This window comes from Eurosta solidaginis, chromosome 3 (genome assembly GCF_040869045.1).
Source record: "Eurosta solidaginis isolate ZX-2024a chromosome 3, ASM4086904v1, whole genome shotgun sequence".
Classification (NCBI taxonomy): domain Eukaryota; kingdom Metazoa; phylum Arthropoda; class Insecta; order Diptera; family Tephritidae; genus Eurosta; species Eurosta solidaginis.
Window position 1 is genome coordinate 243100378 of NC_090321.1, and position 26511 is coordinate 243126888.

General features: G+C 35.5%; 1 protein-coding gene across 7 annotated transcripts in view; it reads right to left on the reverse strand.

Annotated features, from left to right (window-relative positions):
• dpr12 (defective proboscis extension response 12) overlaps nucleotides 1-26511 on the reverse strand; it is a 725043-nt gene that overhangs the window by 389883 nt on the left and 308649 nt on the right. For 6 of the 7 annotated variants that reach the window (XM_067775740.1, XM_067775739.1, XM_067775745.1 and 3 more), the window contains one exon: nucleotides 25338-25417. The exons of the other annotated variant lie outside the window; for it this stretch is intronic. The gene's annotated coding sequence lies outside the window, so the exon portion shown is untranslated. The remainder of the gene's footprint in view (nucleotides 1-25337; nucleotides 25418-26511) is intronic. 7 annotated transcript variants of the gene reach the window in all.

The following is a 26511-nucleotide window of genomic DNA, read 5'->3' on the forward strand; positions in this document are numbered from 1 at the left end:
CGGAGGTATATATAATATATATCCCATACAACCGATCATTCAGATAAGAGGGTTTTTCCCATTTTTTTACATTTATCTTAAAATTGTTTAGATATGTACATCTGTTCACTAGCTTATTATTTGGAGATTACGAATGGGATAAGATTATTTTTCAGCACCGTTCATGCCCCATTCAGCACAGCCGAAATCAGTTCCGTCCTTACTTGTTTTTATTTTTCCAAGTGTTGCAAACATTTCATATTAAGATTTTTTTTAAGCATACTGAAAATTTAAGTTGTTAAATTTCTATTACAATTATTAATCATAATTTCTTTGCTTTTTAATTTTAATAATTCTTTAAAATGTGCACTTGACAGAGCAAATAATAGCAACGTTAGGTTGAACTGGCCGGTCAGTAAAGACCTCACATACACTGAATGTAAACATAGTGTTAGCGGAATTTCAATTTAAAACAAATAAATTTAAAAAATTATCAAAATTAATCACAACCGGCTACGTTTGGGTCCAATACCTGCACGCCGTATTAATCAGCTGCTACCTTGCGTACAGCGATAGCATACTAGAGTTCCAATAAAAGCTTGATGGTATCGAGGACGCGACCTGAGAAATAAACGGGGCGGTAATCATAACAGGTGACTTTAACTCTAGGCATTTTGAGTGAAAATAGGTACTATATATGATGGCTAGGCTGGGACTAACAGTCGTAAACTATCGCTCATTAAAAACCTTCAGGAGAGCGGGCTGCGATGAAACAATACTAAATATCACGATTTCGTCGGATTGGATATCTGGAGTGATACAAGAGTTTAAAGTGCTCGATGACTTCATTGACAGTGATCACCAATATATTTATTTCAAAGTTTCATCTCATCAAATGCTAAGAGCTTTTTTAAGCTTATATGCTTGGCGTCATACCTTGCATGCAGCAAGTTCATGCCAGTGCTACCGAACAAACAGCGGTAAACTTGTTTACTAGTGGACGGAAGAAATAACAAAAACACGACGATATGCTCACGCTTAAGAGAAGTATATAAAAGAGCTGGACGCTTTGGACAAGCTACTGTCGAAGAAGAGTCATACAGGGAAGAGAGAAAGCAACTGTAGGACGCTATTACTAACAGCAAAAAGCGGAAATTAAAGGAGTTTCGAAAAGATGTCGACATTGATCCCTGGGGCATTGGTTACAAAATGGTACTAAACAAAAGGGCCAGGATGCCGACACCGGTGCTAGATTGAGCTGAAATGGATAAAATAGTAAACGAACTTTTTCGCATACAAAATAGGGGAGATAGTGATTTCCACACAAGTGCACTTGTAGATCCTCCGCCATTAACCGTAGCAGTATTACAACTTGCAGCTATAAGCTTGAAAAATTATAAGTCTTCAAGGCCGTATGAAATAAAGGAAATCGCAAAAAAGGGTTCAGATTGTTGTTTCGAAACATGGTAAAAACAGCAGTTTGTGTTATTTTTTAAGGGCAAAAATGACTCGAACAAGCTATTGGCATATCAGCGGTTATGAGTTCTTGTCACAGACGGCAAAATTTTTGAAAGGCTCCTTTAACCTTCACCGCAGCAGCAAGCTTTAGCTACATAATGCAGCAGTATTTACATATGTAAATCCTCTAAGTTTTTGCAGCCTACGCACGTTTTACACTTGGAAAGTTGGGAATTTATTTCAAAATTTCAAATTTACTAATCAAGTTGAATTTTTTCGTGGAATCGGTGAACCAAATTCTGTGTCAGTCGCTGATGCGATTTTATTACAGTGAAAATTAAATCATATAAATATTGGAATATGCAGTTTTGGATTTTCAGTCTTTTTGGATTTTTAAGCGAAATACGTCTTATATTAAAACAACAACAGTAAGATTAGTGGCCATTAAAATAATATGGAAAATAAAGTGATATATTTTAAAATTTTGAGCTCCGCTGCAGTGGCTCGGTAAGTACTTTCCCCTAGATTTTTTATATAAATATTTTAAATATATGTGCAACTTACTTCTAGTCTGTCACATGATATGAAAGAAAAATACTTTGAAGAGCTCCTTCAAAACTTGGACTCTGATAACGAGAATGATGCAACCGACTTTGCCTTAGATTAGCCTGGAGACAATGCCACATTTACAGAGGGCGGTATGAAATACCAATTTAATTCTGACGTTGAGTTAAAGATATATCCAATTATAGGTGGGCACGGCGGCGATTCGGATGTCGAGCTGAGCTCGGGGGAAGAAGCTGATGACGCGGATGATGAAGCCAATGAACAGCAAAACGAGGGACAAAATGAAGCATTTTACGTTGGCAAAGATGGCACAAAATGGAGCAAATCGCCCCCCGAGTTGCAGCGAATGAGAAAACAAAATGTCTTTTGTGAAACTCGCTTCGTTGGTCCAAGCCCTGGTACAAAGAATTTAAGCGAAGTGGATACTTTCTTTCAGCTAATGCAACCGACCATGCAATCTATTATCTGTCGTAATACTAACAGAAAAGGCAGGGCTGTGTATCAGAAGCTGGAGAGTGAAAGAGCATCAACTAGTAAATGCAGTCAGTAAGTATGCATTTTGTTCAAGTTCTATAACAATTAATTTATGAAAATTTTTACTGGAAAGTCTATCAACGTGCGGGAGGTTAATCAATGGGAGGGAGTTGTCAAAGATCTAGTTGAATGCTATAAAAATTCTGGTCGAAATGTGACATGTGACAACTTTTCACATCCATTGCCCTAGCAGATACACTGGAAAGTTGACAAATATCTTTGCTTGGCACAATGAAGAAAAACAAAGCCTCTCTGCTTCTGGAGCTTAAAGCCTCATCTCAAAGAGAAGAGTTGTCAACATTGTTTGGGTCGGACAAAATAAAACAATTTGCTCATATGTTCCGAAAGAGAATAAAGCGGTAGTTTTACTGTCAACATTGCTTAGCTACAGTACAAAATCAGATTTAAAAAAACCGAACATAATATTGTTTTATAAGCCCTATCAGCAAAGGATCTTGAATTCGATGAAACTTTTTCAGATAAGGACGATCGTGGGCAATCAAAAGTAAAAGGAATATGCTGAGAGAAGCCTGTTTGCATTAACACAGTAAAACACTAATAGAATGTAACAATTGCCAACAAAATATTTCCAAATAAAAACCTATGCATTTTTTAAATTTAGAAAGTGTTTTTTGACTCAGTTCCGTGCGAAAGAAGATAACCTTACTTCAAAACCTACATAAAATACCCTATATTTACATATGTATATACCGCTGCGATATGTACACAAAACGACAAAATACCCATAAAAAGCAAAAAAAAATTAAAAAAAAAAAAATATTTTTTGTGTTAATTTTGGATAAAAGACGAAAAGTTGGCCACTGGGTCCAAACGGCTTTAAAATCCGACCTAAAATGTGGAAATTACAGCATTTTGAAAATTCAAATATTTACATATGTATATATTGCTGCGGTGAAGGTTAACCACGCATAACAGATGCTGTAGAACAATCAGCAAGGCAGCATAGTTCAGGGCCGGAAAATGCACTCTACCTGAAATTTAAGACTTTTTTAGGTGTAGGAATAGCACAGTTAGGTAATGCTAGATAGAAGCGGGTTGTCTTATTTTCAATCTTAGATGTAAGAAACGCTTTCAACAACACAAGATGGGAAGACATGCTGGTCGCTTCAGAAAAAATATTCGAAATACCATGGTACTAATATCGCGTCATCAGAAGCTACCTTAGTGTTTCCATCCTTAGTAAAAAACCTCAGAGGACATCTAAAGAGGACCCGTGTAGCCTAAAAGTCACATGCGGAGGAGCATAGGGATCAATCTTGGTCATAATTTGTAGAACATAAGCTACCATAGAATTTTCAACATTGAAGTGCCTGATGACTTATTCTAAGTTGAACATATGACGACATTGTTGCAGTCACTACAGTCAGTGTCATCATAAGCACAAAGTAGTGGCCATACTACCTTCCGGCAGCAGAAAAACTAATGCCCATACTTAAAAAAATCATTTACTGTTATAAAGCTTTCTCCAGAAATATAACATCAAGAAAGGAAGTCAACTGTCTAGGAATAAGGTTAACTCCCGACTGAAGTACTCAGCTGCTTGTGTGCGTTAATAATATCGGCTAGTGAACATATTTTTCTAACAACTGGAAGTTTTGTTTTCATATTTTGGGTGTTTAAAGACTCCATATTGCGATCCAGTACGTCGAAGTTGATTCCGACACACATAAATTAAAATTGTTCGTTTATTTCAGTGATCCACTTAAACGCCTATACTTTGTCCTACAGAATCCAAATCTAAAGTTCGAATTGCTCGCAAGCCCGATCTATTTTGAGTAAAATTTGAAACAAAGACATGATATATACCAGTTTTTATAATATTTTTATATGCATCACTTGTATGTTTTTTATATATATATATTACTATTTTATACCATACTAGAAGACCCGGCAGACGTTGTCCTGTCCTAAACTTGGCCTATCTGCATACATTTTAATAAGCTTTTTCCGTTTGACTCCCCCCCCCCCCCCCTCACCACTCATCACTTTTTCCTAATCCTTTAATTCCCTCCTCCTTCTGTCTTTTTCGCTTCATCTATCTCCATCTTCGTCTCATTCTATCTCTTTCTCAATCTCCTTCTTATTCTCTCTTTTCTCTTCTCTCAATTCCTTGTCATTCTTCTGCATCCCTTATTGCCTGTCCCAGAGGGTGGTATGTATTTTATTCCAGTCCCAGTCCTAGTCCCACTCCGAGTCAGTTTAATATATATAGATTTTTATTTTTCATAATTCACTATAATATTAAAACGAAATGCAGATATTCGTTGCTGTTGAAATTCGGCTTAAAAATTGCACATAGAACAACTAAAGACTCTCCTGAATTAAAAAAAATGTCTTAGTACCTCAAATCGCGGGCCCCCTCTGAAACCCCGGGCCCCCTTTCGCCGGCCCTGGTGATGTGCTATATATATATATATATATATTATATGTGTGTAAAGTTAAATAAGCACGTGCATAAACATATTCATACCAACTAAAAAGAGGTGCACCACTGCGTATACGTAACATTTTATTATTACAAATAAAAAAAATTGTAATAAAATAATATTGCGACTATAAACTGAGATATAGCCTATCCTATGTCTCAAGTTAGATCAAACTACACACGGGGTGCAAAACAAATTCAAAATCGGTTCAGCAGTTTAGGAGTCCATCGCGGCCGAAAATGTTGTGACACGCGTTTTTTATATATTAAGATAATAAAAAAAAAAACATGTCAAGTACACGCATCAGTAACCGTCTTTTAAGCTGGTAAATATATAATTTCGTGTAATTGGTTGATTTTTAATGAGATTACGTGCTACTTTTTTGTGATAAGCAACTAATCAACACGTACGTAATCATTTGAAAAATAAAAATCAATTTATTTTTATTTAATGCTTTCATCAACGCAAATTTATGCAAACAAAAAAATAATTGCTTAACTATACAAAGTAAATAATTGTTGATGTTTTTGATTGCTGCATTTATTAGCTGTCATAAATGTTTACAGATTCGATTTGCTAATTTATTTTATTTTAATTATTTTGTACTCGTATACATAAAATAAATACTCAAGTACAATGCCAAAACAATTTAATATTTTGTTTGAAATATTTTAGCACGACGGGGCGTATACGCAACCATAAATGAGGCGCAACGCCTTGGGTATTGGTGGCAATTTTGAGATTTCTGATGGAAGTATGTAGACAACTTATATGAATAGGAGTAAGATTTCAATATAAAAAAAGTTTACGACTTAGTTCCTTACATAGAAAATTTATTTAAATTGATATAAAAAGCCTATGCGTATGTAAATAAAATATTGCCTTAGTAGAAAGTCGATAAATAATTATATGTTGTTTCATGATAAATAACGGGACAACAAATAAGCATACAATCAGATTTAATTTATATGTTTAATATGCATATATAACTTGTTCCGTCCTTATTTCAATAATTGATGTATGTATTTTCTATTAATAACAGTTTGCTGTGAACTAATATTTGCTTTACATCTAACAAAAACAGACTTATTTTCGGCCTTCATAATTAATATTATTTACATTTAAACATGTAATAATAATTACCTATAAAGGTATACGCGTGCTTCAATAATAAATTGAGGCACACTATCGTTAAATATGTGATATACATATATATGTGTGCATGTGTATGTAAAAAAACATGCAATAATGAATTGACAAGAAAAGGAAAAGCAAAGCGTTACTCAAAAGCAATTCGACATATTGATGTGCAAACATCTTTGTTGACAGTACGAGGGATTCCGAATGTACGCACTTACGTTAAGTGGAACCGTAGTCTTTGTAAGTGGAATGTTACAAGAGGGATAAATGTATGTATTTAGAATGTAAATGCAATCGTAGCGCGTGGTATTGGTATAATGTATGGAGTAATATAAAATGTAAGAGTAATGGTTACTACATTGTAACATAATGTGGGAAGAATGAAGATGGCAGAGTTGGTATGAGCGAAATCACACAGCACCTTACCTGCGTATAAACTACAGTTTTTTAGCATATACACAATTTTTATGCATGCTAGTGCATGAAGAGGTTTTAACACTGCTGTTTTATTGGAGATAAAGAACCAGGGGGTATTTTCAAAAACAATGCACGTTAGGTATTCGATGCAAATTGAAATTTTTGGTTAGATTTTTATGAAAGGTTACAGTAAAAACAAAGAAAAAAAATTTCAAAAATTTAAATAAAAAATACTTTAATAAAATAACAAAAACAAAATAGATTTAAATAAAATAAAATAAAACAAAATTAAATAAAATAAAATAAAATAAAATAAAATAAAATAAAACAAAATAAAGAAGTAAAAAAATAAAATAAATTAAATTAAAATAAAATAAAGTAAAATAAAATATAATAAAGTAAAATATAATAAAATAAAAGAAAAGAAAAGAAAAGAAAAGAAAAGAAAAGAAAAGAAAATAAAATAAAAAAATAAAATAACATAAAATAAAATAAAATAAAAACAAATACATAAGACAAAAAAAAAGAAATAATATAAATTGAAATGAAATATAAAAATAAAACAAATAAAATGGTGGGCACGCTTTTTTTAATTTTACAAAAACTTCTGTTTTCAGCCATGAAGTTAAGCAATATCTCAAGTTCCAGCACCTTATCTATCTCGATAATGAATTACAGTGAGAAATACTCTGGATAATAAAATCCTTATGTAAAACCCTGCTTGGCTAGGTAGTCGAGATTTCCTATGAATTTTCTTATAACTTTCATACACCCTGTCATATTTTCGTTTTTTAGCTAAGAGATATCTTGAAGTCTTAGTGTGGGAAGTATCGCCTCTTTCTCTGAAAAAGTAGGTAAGAGAGGTATTCCCACTAAGCCACTAAGCGCATTAGCAGGGAATGTGCGATACCCGTTATGGTAATACACGCCAGTGATGCAATTTGCTTGATTTTTATATTTCAGTTCTTTTCATGGTCTTCGGCCACCAAATTATAAAAACCTTGGTGATTATGGGCTTCACTATAGTATTAACTATTTTGTACAACACTTCAGAAGAAAGCCCCCATATTCTGTCATGGAATCCAGCGCCGGCGAAAATTGCTCATATTGCTTTGTGCAAATTTGCATCCAGAGTAGAGAGTTCTGTCTACTGTAACCCTTATATTTTGTAACGAATTTACTTGCAAATCCTCTAATTTGCAACCCTCTGCTAAGTTCGAATCACTAAACTGTTGAATAAATAACTTTCTCGATCTAAATGCTGATAACATCGCCAAATGTACCACTCTTCTATTTCGTGGTTTCCCAATCGCTTGTATGCGGTAGATGATATCAGTGATCGTCTTCACAACTCTGCACGCGCCTTCCCAACTGCATCAATATTTGGATGGAACACCTTTCCGCCGATGAGGGTTGTATAGCAGAACCAAATCTCCCTCTCGGAAACCTTCCGAATTATTTCCCTTGCCGTACCTGTGTTTCGTCTTACTACTCATTATCCTGGATCGTTCCCTCGCACTCTGTTGCTGGGCCAATGAACTACTTCGTAGAGCTTGCGCTTGACGGATTGGCTTCGCATAATCAGTGTCGTTCCCACGTTTCACAACAGTAGTGCGCTCTGGCTTGAAACTACCCTCGCATTATTCTGGAAATTCGTTGCCTCGGTTTTGTGCCTCCATTAGGTTTTGTCAATGCCAGTACTTCTCTCGCAGGTACCTTCGGTTTTGATTTATTTGGCCCATTCGTCCCATCAATCCTTGCCCGATCTACTGCCTTTGACTTTTGCGGTTTTTGTCGAATCTCTTTCACCAGCACTCGATTACTGCTGAACCCTTCTTCCAAACTGAAGTTAAGTAGCACATCCTGGTTCTCATACCGCATAATCTTTCTTGGCATATCTATCCTGATGTCATGGTCAACTAAAAAGTCCACACCCAATATGACTTCATCAACGATCTCCGCCAAAACGAATTTGTGTAAAACCATGACCTTCCCAATTGGGACTTCACATATTACTTCGCCCTGGACTTGGTTATACTCGCCTGTGACCGTACGCAACCTTGCTCCATGTAACGGTTTTACTCTCCTGTTGACTAAATCATATCGAATCAAGGAATGAGATGCGCCCGTATCTACAGTCAGTACACGCTCCTTGCCATCCGCATTCCCTCTGACGGTAAGACTGCTTGATTTCCTTCCAATTTGCGACACAGATATCACAGCACATTCAATAGCTGGAGCTAGCTCTCCATTTTTCCATCTGGCACGCTCCTGCTCATCTCCTCCAGCTTTGCGTTTACGGGCACCCAAGTTGGAACTACCAGGACCAAGACCGCAATGACGTTCAATGTGACCGGGCTTTCCGCATTTGAAGCATTTTTTCACTCCGATTTTGCGATCCTTTCAGCGCCTCCAATATTGCGTCTACCCATTCTGGCCTTTCCACTTCCACGCGATGAGCTTTGTATGCGCACTTACTCAAAAGCGACGCTGTTTCTTCTGTCAGTGCATGGGATACCGGATAGGGCGAATGTGGGTTTTGGGTTTGCATATGTCGCTCGCTTCGTTTCTACGTCCCGTATGCCATTTATAAAACATGGGATTTTTACCCTCTCGGTGTACTCCACGGTTCGTCCGCATTTGCCAAATGTGCCAACCTTTCAACATCCGAGGCAAACACCTGCAAAGTCTCATTCGTTCTTTGGTGACGGTTTTGCAACTCAATTTGGAATATCTGTTTTCTATGCTCGCTTCCATAACATCTCTCGACAGCGGCCATCAATGCTTCTTAGCTGTTCCGTTCGTACTCTAGAATAGTCTGTAAGAATTCGGCAGCTGGTCCTTTCAATGCTACGAAGAGTGCAGCAACTTTATCTTCAGCATTCCAGTTGTTCACTGTTGCGGTCTTCTCAAACTGTAGCTTAAAGACCTGGAAAGGAACAGACCCGTCAGAGGATGGTGTTTTTACCTTTGGATTGCTTGCTGAAGCAGCTGGGCGATTTAGTTGTAACTGCTCCATACGACCTTTTAAATTATCTACTTCTGCCTGAAATTGAGCCATTTTTGCATCCTGCGCTTTCAGTTTTGATGATACCTGTTTCAAAATTTCTGCCGACATTTCGGATATACGTGCCTCTTGCGCTTCCAATCGAGATGCCATATATGTCTTCTGGTCTTCCAGTTGAGATGACATTTGCGACGTCATTTCTGAAATACGTGCCTCCTGTGATTCCAGTTGGGATGCCATATATGTCTTCTGCTCTTCCAGTTGGGATGCCATATATGTCTTCTGTTCTTCCAATTGTGATGTTATATGGGTTTCCTGCGATTCTAGTTGTTTTTCCATCTAGGATGTTACTGTCGACGTTTGTGCAGATATTGCAGCTAATATTGTGTTCAAGTCTGTGTTCGCCATTGTCTGCGGTGTTTCGTTTTTATCCTCAATTTTTGTTGTTGTCTCGCCGCCATCAGGATGAAAGACATACCCTTCCACACTAATTCTTTCTGCTTCCATTGCCTCTCGTAGTCTTGCCTGAAGTTCGAGTTTATTGCCGGTTGTATTCAATCCACAACTCTCCAACTCCTTCTTCAGTTGCTGGATCATCAATTCACTGAACTTTGCCATGTCCTTGTTGTCCTCTGGAATTTATTCAACAATTCCTCTTCTGACACCAATTGTAACGATATTGCTTGCAAATCCTCTTATTTGCAACTCTCTGCTAAGTTCGAATCACTAAACTGTTTAATATATAACTCCAATATTGAATAATGGAAAAATGGCCTTTATTAAAGTACTTCACAGTAAGACTTATACTTTGCAACGAATAGTTTGCTTAGTAACCAAACTGGATGATAGCTGAAATGAAACTGAATTCCAGCGCCTCTACATTTGCTCAACGTTCGCAACTTCTAGGCGCTTCCATTTCCAGAATTTACTAGTTGTCCATGAGTTCTCAAATTTCTCAGTTGTAACTACAATTGCAAGATCTTATAGCTTCTCTAATTGCATACTTTCAGGAGTATCTCAGATATTATACATGTAGTTGTGCCTTGCTTCTCAGCTGTGTGTACCTACATATGTGTATACATAATGATTTATTCGTTTATGTAGATACAAGTGACTGTCTGCTTTATTGTAGTTGTGACTTCATTTACTTAGCATCAGACTAGGGATATGAGTATCACTTAGCAACACTCATAATCGTCACAATATATTGCTGTTATCGAAAATCTGATTTTGGTGCAAACTTGAGATATTTTTTTTTGCATCAATAGTTCTCTTCCCCTGGTAAAAGGCATTGGAATATTGTTGTAAGGATGGATAAAAAGTCCTTTTGGTATAACAATACCACCCTATGAAGCGAAAGGCTTTTTGCATGTGATTGAGTATGGTCTTCCCATGCATCACTGTGATGCAGATAACTAAGTCATCTGCATAGCATTGTGTGTCAAATCCAGTAAACTTCATTTACTTGAGAAGGTCGTCTATGACTAGGGTCCATATGACAGGAGAAAGTAGATCCTTTTGAAGACGTCCCCTTGTGACTACAATTGACCTCCCAACTCAAGTCTTATTTTGTTTTTCTTTAACATTGAAAGCTCCTGGTGAATGATCGTGTTGGTTATATCTTTCACAATCATAGCTTGTTCGATAGCTTGATGTGACGTGTTAATGAACGTTCCTGAAATGTGAATAAAGGCGCAAAGGGCTACATTTTTAGACCACAACGTCACCTCTCTTGATTTTTCTGACTGATAGGCAATTGATTCCTACACAAAGGGAGTTTGTTTAGGTTGACCTCCCCACTGTGAAGAAAATGATAAGCAAATATTGCCAAGATCAAATGATCAGTATAATAGCCGTTTGTGAAAAAGAATAATAGATAAAAACTCAAAAAAATTATAAATTTAAAGAAGTAATAAAACAGAATTTCACTAACTTTTTAGTTGACCAAATCATTGGTGCGTTATTAAATACTCAATCTCATTCTTGAGATACACGATAATTAGCTCTTGCCTTCTTCTTCATAACACGTATAATTTTTTTAACGACAGCTTTCGCTTTGAAAAATAAAAACGAACCTAACATTTATTTATGAAAACTACTCGATGAAAAAAAAAATAAAGCAATAAAGGTAATAACCTGCATAATCATTATTAGCACAAATATAAAAATACAAAAGAAAGAGCTCACACCTCAACAACACATGCATAATGTACAATGCAATGCTATGTAAGCCACGAAAATGCGATTACAAGGAGCAGTTGCTAAAGCTTTAAGAAATAATAAAATAAATTAAAAGGGGTTTTGAACAAAGTGCAGCAGCAGCTGATGATAAAGTGAAACGTGTTCAAGTGATGTTTTTCTTTTGCAACAAAAATGCACATCATGGACCACATAGATAATAGATGATGTCGCATTCTTTAGTGCTAGTACTGCTGTCATGGAGACAAGCTATGATAGTGTGCATAATATAAAGCAGAAGGTATGAAAAAGGATAATGTAGCGGCAATAAGATGCAAGTACTTTACAACAACTTATTCACAACAACAATTTTCGCTCAACAACTTGTTGGCTCAATTGAGACTCGACCAACACCAACGGTACGTAGAAAGTATGCAAATACATATTGAATTGAAGTCAAGCTGTTTGATGATGTTGTGACGTACATACGAGCAGGTGAATTGCATTTAAGCAAAAGCTACCATCAAGCCACAGAGATTTAGTGCTATAAAGTGATTTTGGCCACTAACACCTCGACTAAAATCGGTAGAAGCAGTAAACGAAGCCGCCATCATCATTTCCAATGCAGTCAGTAGCACGTGACAACTGCAGCAGTGGAAATCTATGCACATGCCCTTTCATTGTGTTAAGATTGGGGTCAATTATTTTTCTTTTTTTTATAAATGTTATTTTTTTCTCAGTTTGCATTTTGTAAAGTAGACATATTAAAAAGTTTATTTTCAACAAATTTTCTTTGCGTTGGTTTATCTAATAAAGAACACCGTCGTTTTTTTTTTTTTTTTGTCAGCAAAGATGATTATTTACTAATAGAAGCTTTTTATGATGTGATATTTTTGCACAAAATTTTAATTGTAGTGGATCGCATCTTAGAAAAACTCTTTATGATACTGCGCCTTCCGTTTTCGTGTATTTGCATACTTCACTTATAATGTGTAAAAATCCAACTCTTTAACCATCGCTTGAATTGCGCCACTTTTATACTCTCAGTTGCCTTGTTCGTCTATTTGCCCCAGTTTCTAGACTATTCGCGAACTTCTTGCATATCATATATACTTGAGCACGCGTAATGTCATCTGCGCTCTTTGTAACAGCATATTTGTTTGAAAATTGTACTCTGCGCTCTTTGTTTTGTTGCCAACAGAGGTAACTTTAACAGAAATAAATACTTTGAGGCTTTTTGAGAAGAGCTGTGTAGGCTTCTTATCGGTACCAGCCGTCGGTATCGGTTATTGATTTATTATCGGTTTATTAATCAAATCGAATTATTGTCGTCGAGTATTCGTTTTTTTCAGCTTGCTATCAATTTTTTTACCAGCTTGTCGTCGTCCTGCTATCGGCCAGTTATTGGAGGTATACAAATGACTCATCTTTTTTATATTGCAGTTTTAAACAAACCTATTGTAGCCGGAAGCCAATCGATGTCATATCGATAAACAACTGGCACTACTCCGATAAGAAAGTAATAACAAATCGATACATTTTTAGGAACCAAATAGATAACTTATCGACAACACGAAGATAATAATCCGACACCAAAAATAAAATTACTATCTCCAGAACACCTTTTAGCAATTAAACGCGATGTCATAAGCCCAACAGCATAATTATTATGTGCTCATGTATATGTACGTACATATGTACATAGACAAACATAACCACTGCAAGAAAATTAAATATATATGTATGTGTGTATAAGAAGTTTCATATTATTTCTTCGTAGCATCGAAGTTGAATTCAAATATCAACAGCATTGTGCATTAACATTAATTACTCCGAGCTTGCGCTTCAAGCCCCATCACACTTAGAGCACAAAACACTCAAATGCAAAACCTTGATATTTCTGCTATTGCTCAGAGACATGCATATTTGAAAGGAAATTGTTTGCACTTACGCCATATTCATTCACTTGTACACTATACAACCTGAATATCATCGCATTTGTAGTTAATATTTTATACTGTTTTCACACAGACGGCTTATTGAATAATAAAGGCAGTTTTCTACATTAAGACGCTTATTGAGCTCAATCTTCCCTACCAAATTTGAATCTATTATTATTTCATTAGTAGCTAATCGAATGCCTAATGAAGTCAAAAGCACAATGCAACTCTGTTGGCAGCGTTCCGCTTCTTAGTTTTTGGTGTGTTCAGTACTTAAAAATGCCATTTGTTAAAGCAAATGTCATTGTCTGCATGGCGGAACGATACAAGGTGGCCGCATCGAACAGCTGATTATAACCTTTTTTATTTGATTTGATACATCAACTACCGGCGCAGTACGATTTTGACATTTGTCCATCGAATTTACAAGTACATGGAATTTTTTTGTTTGTAGGTATGTCACCATGCTCCCACCTTGTATCGTTCCGCCATGATTGTCTGTCTCATCCTTCATACTAATCGAGCAGTTACTTCTGTGTGAAAGCAAAAAATTTACGATTTCATTATCAGGTGAAATGAGATCATTAAGTTTCTGTGTGAAAACAGTATTACGCAAAGTTTGTGCTTCATATATTAAAATTCAGTTGAAAAGCACAAACATGTTGTACAACAAATGAGTGAGTAGCTGTGAGAGTAAATGTTGATGAACAAAACGGATGTTAATAAAGAATGCTTAAAGCAACGAATACAAGAATCACATTATTTAGTATATATGCGACTTATATATGTTTTGTATATATATGAAAATGCGTATAACATAAACCTACGCAATTATGTACTTAAGTATATAAATTGCGGTATGCTCGCATAAACATATTCATGTTACCGGATGTTGAAGGCAATGAAATTTAATATAATTTAATACAATTCATTGAAGTGACAAAAGAAAGAAATAAAAAAAAAGTAATTGTCACAATGAGTGACAAGGAAGGAAATGAATGATGGGTATGGAAAGGAGGATTGTGAAAAATAAAATTGTTTTTTATTCATACATACATATATATAAACAAAAATACAATAAGAACAAGGCGAATGAGTGTACGTATGTATGTTTATAAAATATGCATCTAGGAATATTTATCCAAATATAAGGTTTTAAATTCTTTTAATTCGCTTTATTTAACAATATTAAATTAACATTAGTTCATTTAAGTATGTCGATTATAATTCGGTTTTCAAAATTTTGGTGATCTGTATGAATATGTAAAACGATCTTATTTTATAAGCTGCCTGAATTGTACAACTTTTTTTCTATTAAAAAAAAAAAACGTAAGTCCAAAATCTAAGATTTATTTATTCTATACCTGATCAGTAAAGTTGTTAATAGTACAAGTGAAAAGTCCGTCATTCTACATCCAGCACTACATTCGGCCATCCTGATTTCATTCGACCCCAATGAGTTAGTCCACTTTTTCATTTATTCCGCCACAGTACATGTCTTCCCCGGTCCCTCGTGATTTCCTACCTTTTCGACTTCATATCTACCATGGTTAAGCTTTTTAATTATTTTATACGGCCCTAGGAATTTCGGCTTTAATTTTAGTCCACTGCCAAATTGGGTTCTTTTTATAGCTACCAAATCATTAATTTCATAACTTGTTTTTTGTTTTCTACGTAAATTGTATGATCTACGGTTTTCCTGCTGAATACGAAAAATATTTTCTAAAGCTTCATTACGAACTAAATGTCGATCTCCATTTAACCCATCTAAAGCTGCATCTTCCAAAAGTTTTTGAAGCTCTGGCTTATTGGCCATGGGCATATCAAGTCCCGTTAGAATCGTAAATAGAGCAGGCCTTGTGCTTCGTGGAGGCGAATTATTTATAAATTGTTGTACTTTATCTATGTGCTTGTACCAATTGCTTGGTATATCTGTGCACATGTTCGATAACAAAGGAACTACTATCCTATGCCTTCTCTCCACTTGTCCATTTCCGGTGGTAATTTTTAAATGCTGAATGTTTTCACCCTCACCATAATCTTTAAACAAATTTGAAGTAAAAGCAGCTCCTCGGTCAGAAATAATACGTTTTGGGTTACCAAATATCGCTGCTTGTTTCTGAAGTCTGTCAACTACTGCGTCCACTCCAGTATTCTTTGTGGGGTATAGCCGCACAAACTTGCTGAATGCGTCTACAGCCACAAATATATAATTATACAATTTGCTAGTAGTTTCTAGTGATCCTACATGGTCAACGTGATACTTCCCTAACGGTTTATCTTCCTTATTAATAATGTTCAAAAATCCTTCTTTCCTTCCTAACTTTGCTTCATTTACTATACATTCAATGCAACTTCGCACCACCTGCCCTACTTTAGCACTAATTTGAGGTATAAAAAATGTCTTCTCTAACAAGTCTTGGGTTTTCTTCGTCGAGAAATGCCCTTGCATATGTGTAATTTTTATGACCTCTTCTTCCATATCTGCTGGAACTACTATTAACTGTTTTTGGGGATTCTTAAAGAGGATATCATATTTCACATAAAAGTCCTCATACACGTTTTTTCCTAAAATTTTGCGAACTGCTTTTGTCCATTCGTCTTTTAATGGTGCTCGCTTAAGTTGGTGTTTTAGCGAGTCCTCCAACATTAAACAGTACATCGTAATTAACGCGTCAACATGCTTCATTCGAGTTCCCGGTCTGTGTTCAATTACATAATTGAAATCTTGCAGAAACAAAGCCCATCTCGCAACCTTAGGGGAACTTCCTTTCTCTTAATGGTCATTGTAAATGCATTACTGTCCATTATAACTTTAAATTTTAAACCTAATAGATATATTCTCCACTTTTTTAAAGCTTCAATTATAGCCAATATTTCAAGCTCACATGACGGGTAATTCTCCTCTACCGGTTTTGTTTTCCGACTCATATATTGTACTTAATGTAAATGTTGATCGTCCGAATGCTCCTGCAGCAGAATAGCTCCACATCCGTACTCACTGGCATCAGTATGGATTTCAGTTACCGCACTTTGTGAAAATAATCGTAACACTGGCGACTTTTGTAAATGAGCTTTCAGTTCCTGAAACGCTAATATTTATTTATCTCCTAATTTGAAAACAACATCTTTCCTTAACAAGTCTGATAAAGGTCTGGCAATTAAAGCAAAATTTTCTATAAACCGTCTGAAGTAGGAGGTTAGCTCTAAAAATCTCTGTAAACACTTCTTGTCTGTTGGAAATGGAAAATTCTGGACAGCTTTGGTTTTTTCTTCTGGAATTTTTACGGTACCATTTTCTATAATATGTCCTAAAAATTCTACTTTGCGTTTTAGAAATTTACATTTCCTCCACTTAGTCTTCAATCCATGTTCAAAACTAACCTTCAAAACCTTCTTTAACTTATCAATACCTTCATTTTCGTCTTTTGCCGGGATTATCAAGTCATCCATATACGTAATCAATGTGCCTTCTTGCATTAGCGTCCGAAACACCGCATTTATACATCTACAGAATACAGCTGTGGAATTCGAAATACCAAATGGTACCACGCAAAACTCGTACTGGCCATCGCTAGTTACAAATGGAGTATACTTCCTCGATTCTGGTTGTACTGAAACATGGAAAACCCCATTTGTCAAGTCTAGCGTTGTGAAAACTTCACTACCTTGCAATTTATCTAAAACATCATCCATAACAACCATCGGAAAATTAACTCTTACTATTTTTTTTATTTAATTGCCTGTAACCACAACATAAGCGCTTTCCCCCATATTTCTTTGAAACAACCACAATTGGGGAGGCGTAGCTGGAATTACTAGGAACAATTATTCCATCCTTTCGGACGTTGATAAACTGGTACTTTATTTCACAAAACAATTTCGTTTCAATCACGTTTGCACAAGCACTGTATAATTTTCGTTTATCATTTCTCAATATAACGTAAATCTATATATGAATTCAATTTTACACCATTTTAGTATTAAAACTAATAAATTAAGGTTTATGTCGAAATTCTTCGTGTTTAACTGTACCTATATTCATCAATCATAAGATCGTTTTCATATTAAACTTCAATCCAGTTTGTTTTCATTTTTGATTTTACGTGCTGCCGTGTTTCTTCACATACAGTTCGACTTCGACCGCTGCTGCTGCTCTGCTTTAGCTGATGAAGCTCTTTTCCGGCTGAGTAATGCCCTTTCCTGCCTTTGATCTTCGCTTATCTTCCAGTAAAATGCTCTGCGACCTCTGGTAACACATACATATATTATTACCTAGCTGAGTACGATTCAGTCTTCCTGCAGCTATTTCCTTGTTCAAATATCCCGGTTGAGCCCCCAATTTGTAGGAATATTTTCTCCAAATATAAGGTTTTAGATTCTTTTAATTCACTTCATTTAACAATATTAAATTAACATTAGTTCATTTAACCTTCATCTGCTCTTTGCGTCGAAATCGACGCAAAAGCAATATATTTTTTGCATTTTTGTGAAAAAAATTGGCTCAAAACTATTTATTTTTCTTGACTTTGTAAATAACAGTTGTTTACATATTTCAAATTGGTTTTGGATACAAAAATTTGTTTTTCTTGGGATTTATTCAAAAAGTTACATTAGTAACCCTCATGCGTCGTTTTCGACGCATATGGGAAAACATGTTTTTTGGGGGGAAAGTTAGTTTCAGATGTCATTTTTGCAAGTGAAGAAGGTGTTTGTGATTAGTTTGTGAAATTTTATATAAAATAAAAGAAAATCACGAAATAAATAATGTGTCAACCGAAATATTTGTCGAGTGAGGAAATAGGAGCTCTTATCAATCAAAGTGATGAAGATAGATGCAGCCTCTCCGATATAAGTGATGATTATATGCTTGATGTGTCAGGAGGTAGTGAAAGTGAAACTTTTTTGGATGGTAGTGAATGAGAAGAAGATAATAATACTCGATCTACTAGAAGTGATGGTATTGGTACTGCTTCAAACGGTGATCCATTGTACCTTTCGAAAGATGGAACAATATGGCAGGCAGAACCTTTTCAGCAGCACAATGGTAGACTCAGAAGTGAGAATATTATCAATATGTTACCTGGAGTTACTCGATATGCTAAAGCTCGTGTTAGCAATATAAAAGATTCGTGTCTCCTTTTTTTACCACTAAATCTGGAAAATATTATTCTAAAGCATACAAATGCATTTACTAGAGCTAACCATGGTGAAGACTGCATGGAAATTGACTCTTCTTTACTTCAAGCGTATATTGGCATTTTGATTTTAGCTGGCGTGTATAGGTATTAACAATTTTTTATTGAATAATGTTATAAACAAAATTTACAAATCAATTTGTAGATCTAAAAATGAATCATTGGTAGATTTATTCGATGCACAGTATGGTCGGCCGATTTTTAGAGCTATAATGTCAAAAAATACATTCCAATATGTAACGCAAGTACTTCGTTTTGATGATGAGATAAGTTTGCTCCCATCAGACAGGTATTTGAAAAATGGTCAGATCTATTAGCAGACTATTACAACCCACACGAATGTGTAACTGTTGATGAGCAGCTACTAGATTTCAGAGGCCGGTGCAAGTTTCGGCAGTATATGCCTTCCAAACCAGAAAAATATGGAATCAAGTTTTGGTTGTGTGTCTGCTCTGAAAGTTGCTACGTAAGAAAAATACAGCCATATTTGGGTAAAACAGCCGGTGTGAGCACATGCGAAAAAAATCAGGGTCAACGAGATGTTTTGGATATGGTTTCTGGGTTGAAAGGTCACAACGTGACAATGGATAATTTTTTTTCCTCATATGGCCTCGGCCAGGAATTATTAGCAAGAGGTATTACAATGGTGGGAAATATGAGAAAAAATAAGACATCGATCCCTCCAATTCTCCTAAAATGCAAAAACCTACCATTGTTCAAGTCAACATTCGCATTCACAAATAATACTGCACTTGTTTCTTACATTGGGAGGAAAAATAAATGTACAATTTTACAAAGTACTTTGCACAACTCTATCGAAGTCCAAGACGGGACTAAAAGGCTACCATCTATTATAAACTACTATAATAAAACAAAAGGTCCGTGTATGGTAAACTTATTTATGTGTTTTTTTTTGTCTTGATGACTCAAGATTGTTTTTCTTTTAAAACAGGAGGAGCCGATACAGTTGATAAAATGCTTTCATGCTATAGTTGCAAAAGGAAAACTAATCGATGACCCATGGCTGTGTTTGCCAATATAATAGACATATCTGATTTGAACGCATTCATAATTTTCAATGAAATTAATCCTGATTGGCAGCGCACCTAGAAAACAACTATTCGAAGGAATTTTCTAAAGGAACTAGGATTATTGCTAGCCACACCATATATGGAAAATAGAACTGTAAAGCCGAGAACCAGTTCAGCAGCAAATTTAGTTGAAACTGCTTCCTCATCTAAATATGTTACATCTAAACAAGCTACTGGAGCAAAAAGTGTTCCACAACAAATAAAAGGCAGACAAAGGTGCTTGATGTGCTGGGAAAAAAATGAAGCTTCCAAAAATAATATGCACACTACCATTTGCTGCTTCCGTAAAAAAGGGGCATGCAAGACCGTTCATAATAGGAAAATATGCATTAAATGTATGGAAAATAAGCTTGCCTAATAATTCTTTAAAATAAAAATGACTACTTTTTGTAAAATAAATAAAAAAATCACAATTTTGCAAAAGTTATTGCGTACTTAAATTCATTTTATATGTTAAAAAATTTGAATAACTACATATGCGTCGAAAACAACGCAGGAACGTCAGAAACGTAAGTTTTTTTTAAGAGCAGATGAAGGTTAAGTATTTCCATTATAATTCCGTTTTCAAAATTTGGCGATCTCTATGAATATGTAAAACGATCTAAAAAAAGATAAGCTGCCTGAATTCTCTATTCAAAAAAAACGTAAGTTCAAAATCTAAGATTGCTATATTATATACCTGATAAGTAAAGTTGGTAATAGTATAAATGAAAAGTGCGTCATTCTACATCCAGCACTACATACATATAATGGCGTGCTCTTGGCCTTTTGTCAGTTAAGTGCGCACAATGGATCACAATCCAATTGAATGCTGTAATTTTTCAAATATATTTTTATATTAACACAGGTTATACTGGCTGATACATTTGGAACAAATAGCCTGAATGAATATTTAGTGCTACCAAAAGTTTGCTCGACAATCCCAACACAAATACAAAAACCCTTTCAGAAACCAAAACCTATGTTATAAAATTGGCAAACACTAGCAGCTTTCAACGACCTATGCTACTTACTGTTTGTAGATTTGAAAGCTGTGCCACTCCTTATAGCTGGAGTCTTAGCTCTACGAGCGCAAGGTATGACTACTATCCGTACTTTTTATACTCAGTTGAGCAGAGCTCACAGAGTATATTAACTTTGATTGGATAACGGTTGATTGTACAGGTATAAAGGAATCGAGATAGATATAGACTTCCATATATCAAAATCATCAGTATCGAAAAAAAATTCGATTGAGACATGTCCGTCCGTCCGTCTGCCCGTTAACACGATAACTTGAGTAAATTTTGAGGTATATTAATGAAATTTGGCATGTAGGTTCCTGGACACTCATCTCAGATCGCTATTTAAAATGAACGATATCGGACAATAACCACGCCCACTTTTTCGATATCGAAAATTTCACAAAAAGTGCGATAATTCATTACCAAATACGGATTAAGCGATGGTACGTGAGTTGAACTTATGACGCAGAATAGAAAACTAGTAAAATTTTGGACAATGGGCGTGGCACCGCCCACTTTTAAAAGAAGGTAATTTAGAAGTTTTGCAAGCTGTGATTTGGCAGTCGTTGAATATATCATGATGAAATTTGGCAGGAATGTTACTCTTATTACTATATGTCTGCTTAATAAAAATTAGCAAAATCGGAGAACGACCACGCCCACTTTTTAAAAAAAAAATTTTTTTTAATTCAAATTTTAAAGGAAAAGTTAATATCTTTACAGTATATAAGAAAATTATGTCAACATTCAACTACAATGATAAAATGTACAACAAAATACAAAAATAAAAGAAAATTTCAAAATGGGCGTGGCTCCGCCCTTTTTCATTTAATTTGTCTAAGATACTTTTAATGCCATAAGTCTAACAAAAATTTACCAATCCTTGTGAAATTTGGTAGAGGCTTAGAATCCAGGACGATAACTGTTTTATGTGAAAAAGGGTGAAATCGGTTTAAGCCACGCCCAGTTTTTATACACAGTCGACCGTCTGTCCTTCCGCTCGGCCGTTAACAGAATAACTTGAGCAAAAATCGATATATCTTTACTAAACTCAGTTCACGTACTTATCTGAACTTACTTTGTATTGGTGTAAAAAATGTCCGAAATCCGACTATGACCACGCCCACTTTTTCGATATCGAAAATTACGAAAAATGAAAAAAATGCTATAATTATATAACAAATACGAAAAAAGGGATGAAACATGGTAATTGTATTGGCCTATTGACGTAAAATATAAATTTAGAAAAAAACTTGGTAAAATGGGTGTGACACCTACCATATTAAGTAGAAGAAAATGAAAAAGTTTTGCAGGACGAAATCAAAAGCCCTTGGAATCTGGGAAGGAATTCTGTTCGTGGTATTACATATATAAATAAATTAACGGTACCCGACAGATGATGTTCTGGATCACCCTGGTCCACATTTTGGTCGATATCTCGAAAAGGCGTCCACCTATAGAACTAAGGCCCACTCCCTTTTAAAATACCCATTAACACCTTTCATTTGATACCCATAAACGCATTCTAGAGTCACCCCTGGTCCACGTTTATGGCGATATCCCGAAAAGGCGTCCACCCATAGAACTAAGGCCCACTCCCTTTTAAAACACTTATTAACACCTTTCGTTTGATACCCATATTGTACAAACGCATTCTAGAGTCAACCCTGGTCCACTTTTATAACGATATTCCGAAAAGGCGTCCACCTATAGAACTAAGGCCCACTCCCTTTTAAAATACTCATTAATATCTTTCATTTGATACCCATACAGTACAAACAAATTCTAGAGTCACCACTGGTCCACCTTTATGGCGATATCTCGAAAAGGCATCCACATATAGAACTAAGGCCCACGCCCTCTTAAAATACTCTTTAATACCCTCCATTTGATACACATGTCATACAAGCGCATGCCAGGGTTACCCTAGGTTCTTTTTACAACATGGTGATTTTCCCTTACTTTGTATCCACAGCTCTGAACTGAGTATGTAATGTTCGGTTACACCCGAACTTAGCCTTCCTTACTTGTTATATCTGCTATCACTAAAAAGGCCTAAGTTAAAAGCAGGTGTTGCCAGAAGGCAGTGTTTTCCGTTAGAATACCCTTCATTTCTAATTTTGTTAATACAAATTTTGTTTTGCATTTTAAAAATTGTTTTTATCTTAAAATTGCATGGGAGTGGGAGCAGAAGTTCAAGTTAGTTTAGTTGTGGGAGTGAAAGTATCAGTTTTGATAGAATTGGGAGTTAGGAATAAGGAGTGGGAGTGGAATTAGGGGTAGGAATTTAATTGAAGGTGGAAAGGGGGTGGGAATAGCAGTGGTAGTGGCAGTTGCAGTAGCGGTGGAATTGGAAGTAGAGGTAGAAGTGGTAGTTGAATTAATAGGGAAAGTAGGAGTGAACAGGGTATTAGGTGTGTAAACGTGAAGGAAGAAGATAGTGCGTAAAAGGTCGGGTTAAGGTCAAAAGGAAAGTAAGGAAACTATATGCGGGAGGAAGAAAAATAATGAGAATGAGAGAAAGAAAAGAGTTCAAGGGAAACTTATTTTGAAAATGAGACAATGCATAAAAACAGCGAATTTATTAAACGGATAAAGACGAAATTTCAGGATCGGTTAATATATCTGAGCGTATGAAATCATGCGAAAAATAACTTTTTCAACAATTCTAAGCTCTACTGTTACACTAACTTAATAAACAGCAAAACCAATGTCAGCTTATATATCAAACGGAAAATAATTCTTGGTCAGCTAGTGCCATTTTTGACTGAGTTGACAATTGATTAGTAACGTCCTCTATGGACGAAAAAATCACACTCCACTAGCCTCTCATCACATCTGCTCTAATATATATGTCGATCTCAATCACGAACGCTGTCGAGAGAAGGTGTGATAATCTTTGAAGTGTTCGAGAGAAAAGTTCTCTTGAAGATTTACTTATGATCCCATGCGTGATGTCGATGGCGAAAATCGAAGAAGGTATGTCATAGACTGTATGAGCATTACGCAGGTATGAAAATAGTAATAGGATCATCTTCAATAGTTAGGTCATGTGATAGGGGAGATCTCCACGTAGTTGGGAGAAGCAGCTAGAGAAACAGAGGGCATACCACGGTGCTCCCAATTCCCACGACAGTTAGCTCACAAAACTTGTAGCAAAACCGCCCTCCGTTTCAAAGATACAACGAAATAACTTTTTTTTTTTTGTTCTAGATTGTTTGATTTCAGCTGTAGCTTGTATCTATAATTAACTTAAGTTATTATTTGCAAGTTTTTATCATCGCTATCATTTCAAGGCGCCGATTTTGGTAATTGCTTTCCATGACACAGGCCAATCATTATTGAGAGAAAATTCTTCCTTGTTTCAAATTTTATGATATTATAATAGTTTTCTGCATTGCGGTTTAGTTTGGCTGCAAGAGTTGGCTTTTCCAGTAACGCATTAAAGAAATGGTCTTTGCTGAAACCTCATTTATGTTACAGTGTCTCTTAGAGTTTCTTTTCAATGTCTGTAGAGCCTAAGGTGGTACTTCATCTATGATTGTCTGTGAACCACTGTATATTTATGTGTACGTAAGCACATATTTGCGTCACAAGAGCTGGTAAGTACTTTTCGTAAACTCATTGTTGTTATGCACTTTTATCACACTAGAATTTCTATTTATTGGTCATTTCAATGCCACAACATTAAGCTGTTGTGTACATGCATACAAATGTGAATACCTGCATACATACATAAATACCTAATTAATTTCTACACATGTATATATTATTTTGACTTTATTTCAATTCATATTTTACTGAAACATATGACTGGCCATTTCATTATCATATGTTCGTCATTAAAATAAGAATGACCAAATGTAATGAAATGATGTTAAAGGGCCATATTTATCTACGAGTACTTGAAAAAATCCTCCATTGCATTTAAATGTAAGCATATGCTTATTTATTGCTAACACTTAAGCACCCACATGAACACATACAAACACTTGGATGCTTAACATACATACATACATATTCACCAGTTTAGCATATTGAGGCACTAATGTGTTTATAGGCAAGCTTAAATGCGCTTGTGTGTGCAATAAATTTGCATATGTGTGTGTATATGCAAAATTTTAAATATGCAATCGTAAAATTGAATTTACCACGCAAAAATACACACACACTCACACAGAAAAGTAAGAGCATACGTTTTTACATGGAAATTGTGGCAATTCAACAAAGAGTCGGTCAATTTGGTGTACTTCAGAGAAAACAGAATTCTATGTGTTTCGCATATAAATGAATTACATAGAACGTAGAAGAAGAAAGCTACGGGTAGAGGCAGTGGATAAAATATTATATGAATAAATTGTATGGTCCACCACTTACCTCACAAACTCAATTTGAATTTTATATGTTGCTTTTTGCACAAAGATTGTATGGTCGTTTTTGTCTCACTCCAACGTAAGCTGAAAGCAGAATAGGACATATAGCAAAAAAAAAAAAAAAAATAAATATTAATATTTGCGAAAAGCCTTAGTTCTGCTTGTTATTAATGAGTCTTAATAAGCACACGTTTTATTGGTAAAAGTAAAATAAAGTTGAAAGCAAACTTGCATAAATTCAAAAGATTTTAAATATCAAGAATAATTTCAGTTGAAATGTAAATGAGGTCAGTATCACCTTTAGGCACACAAATTCACCTTTAGACAGGACCAATATCGATAAACTTGGAAAAGCCGTAATGTGACAACCCAAAGGGTTGCCACTATAGAAGAAATGTAAAAATCTAACACTTTTCTCTCAAAAACGCTAACGACTGCGAACAACAGAGCTTGTCCCCTAAGACAATTCAGAGGAAGAGCAACGCTGCCATGGAGGAGCAAGAAGCTGAGTCTTCATAGAGGGTAGGAGAAATAAATGTTAAAGTCGGAAAAGGTCGTGGATATGAAGCCTGCATGTATGAAAATAGTGCTATGGTAAGCATCTACAAGCGCGAAATCCGCAGAACAAAAAGAGCTTCATGGCATTTTTTTTTTGCGGATATCGAGTGCTCTCACGAAGCAGCGTGATTGAGGAAGAACATAGCAAAATAATATCGTCCAAAAAATAATATAGCGGAATGGTCACATAATGTTGAAGAATCCTTTAAATTGCTTCGTGTTGGAGAAATGCCAGCAGACAATACTTTCACTTCGATCACGGAGCGGGTAGTACCAGGATTGGTGACTGATGCCAAGATCGAGTGGGTGAAGCACATTTTTCTAAGATTTAGTCACCGGTTTGAGATGGTGTATTCCCTGCCATGCTTCCAATATCGAGTAGAGCGATCGGGGACAGGCTTACACCAATATTAAACAAGTTCATAATTATGTACCCAAATCTTTCGTTCTCTTACCAAGAGTGGGGAATATTAGACATATATGTCCCAAAGACTACATACCAGCTAGCTAAATATCATTTCTGGTTACAAATTTTGAGAGGCTGGTAATTGTGAAAATAAAAACAAATGTGGATAAAGAACTGTTCTCCAAACACATCATCCGTACACCAAAAACAAGTC